Raw genomic sequence first — 2,500 nt, 5'->3', positions numbered from 1 at the left:
CTCCACCTCTCTCTCTCAACCCTCCCCCTCTCTCTCTGTCCATCCAATCACATGATCTGTCTTTGTCTATATCGCCCCCACTCTCTCTCTCTCTCTCTCTCTCTCTCTCTCTCTCTCTCTCTCTCTCTCTCTCTCTCTCTCTCTCCCTGTCAGTAAAACCGTTCACTGTGCGTCGACAGCTCTTTCTGTTTTTATTCTCTCTCTCTCTCTCTCCCTCCATCTCCTTCCCTCCCCCCTCTCTCTGTGTCTCTCTCACTCCATCTTCCTCTCTCCCTCCCTCTCTCTCTCCCTCCCCCCTCCCTCTCTCCCTCCCCCTCTCTTTTATATGTCTTTCCATCTCCCCCTCTCTGTCAGTAAAAAGTAAACCACCCCTCACTGTGTGTCGACAGCTCAAGGTCAAATGGTGGCTCGGTTCCCTGAAGTGTGACGTGGAGGTGCACGTGGGAACTCGCGCTTTGCGGCGATATGTCCTGCACGATACCGGCTTACAGCGCCACCCCGTTTCCGTGTAGTTACGGCCCGTACACACGTACACACTGACACACTGATTTACATGCCGTTATGGCTTATACAAACACACACCAAACAGAATGATATCCGTGTAGTTATAGCTTATGCTTATGCTATACACACACACACACACACACACACACACACACACACACACACACACACACACACATATCCGTGTAGTTATGGCTTATGCAAGCATACACACAAACGTAGTTCCATGTAGTTGTGGCTTATGCAAGCTCACACCATTATATTTCCATTTTGTTACGGCTTACACAAACCTGAACGCACACCAACATATTTCCATACAGTTATGGCTCACGTAAACACACACGAACATTATTATTCCCATGTAGTTATGGCTTGCGCGCACACATACACACAGACACAAACACCCATAGACACACACACAGGCACACACAGACACAGATACACACAGACACAGACACACACAGACACAGACACACACAGACACAGACACACACACACACACAGACACACACACACACACACACACACACACACACACACACACAGATGTCCAGAGATTTCCATGTAGTCGTGTCTGACACAAACAACCCCCTGCCCAGATCAGATTCCAATGTAGTCATGACAAACACAAACCGACACCAGCTGACTTCCGTGTATTCAGATCATGGCAAACAAGAACCTATCCTCCCCCCCCCCCCCCCCCCCCCCCATCCCCTCTCCCCCTCCCATCCCTCCAACATTCCCTTGCAAGTATGTCTAATTCAAACACAAACCACCAGAATTCCATTTTGTTACGTCTAATATAAACCCACATCAACAGCTTTTCATGTAGTCATGGCTAACACAAAGCCACACCATAACATCCCCATGTGACTATGTCTAATACAAATCAACACCACCTGATGTACATGCAATCATGGCAGACACGAAACCACACTACAATCCGATGTCCATATTGTTATGGCTTACACAAGAACCTAGATCAACAGATGTTCGTGTAGTCATGGCTAACACAAAGCCGCACCACAGCGTTCCCATACACGAAGCCACCCAACCACCAGATGCCCATGTTGCTGTGACTAACACACAAACCCAAACCAGAAGATTTCCACGTGGGTACAGACGACGCTGACACGTTCATCAAATACCCATGTAATTATGGCCAGCACAAACCCACTCCCGCTGTATCCCCATGTGCTATTTATGGCAAACATTAAGCTATTTAAAACACACCACCGTATTTCCATATTGTTAACACTAACCTACACTACCAGATTTACTATGTAGTTGTGACCAACATTAGCCCACACAGCACAATATTTCGACATAGTGAGAAAAAAACCACCTAATCCACACCAGCACCAGAAATTGATGTCATCATTGCCAGCACTGGCCTACCAAAAAAACAACAACAACCAAAGTCATGTCGTCTTAACTGATACCACCCTGATAAAACATCAGAATCCCAGTAGATCTGCATAACTCTGGTCAGCAAGATCACCATTTATACGAAACCAGCAGTCGCCTGCTGCCATGGACGGGTTGTGGTCTGGAGAAATAGTGAGCATCTGTGCTGCCATGGGTTTCGTCAAGGAGACGCCATGGACATCTGTGACACCCAAGACAAGTTTTAACATAGAGAAATAGTGGATATATGTCCCGCCATAGACTGGTTCTGATCTGAAGAGACAGTGGACATTCGTGCTGCCATAAGTTCGGACTTGGGGGGAAAAAACAGTGGATATCTGTGCCGACATAGGTTTTGACCTACAGACAGTGGATGTATATGTTAGAGTAGATCAGGTTTGATCAAGAGAGAGGCAATGGATATCTCCATCGCCATAGACAGGGTTTGGCCTAGATAGAGACAGTGGATATCTATACCAAGAGAAAGACTAGATTTCTATGCCGCCATAGATGTTTTCACTTAAAGAGACAGTGGGTATCGATGCCGCCATAGACATAGTTTGGAAAGAGAGAGAGAGAGAGAGAAACT

The sequence above is a fragment of the Babylonia areolata genome, chromosome 27, assembly GCF_041734735.1.
Source record: "Babylonia areolata isolate BAREFJ2019XMU chromosome 27, ASM4173473v1, whole genome shotgun sequence".
In the NCBI taxonomy this organism is placed as follows: Eukaryota; Metazoa; Mollusca; class Gastropoda; order Neogastropoda; family Buccinidae; genus Babylonia; species Babylonia areolata.
This window is presented reverse-complemented; position numbering follows the sequence as displayed.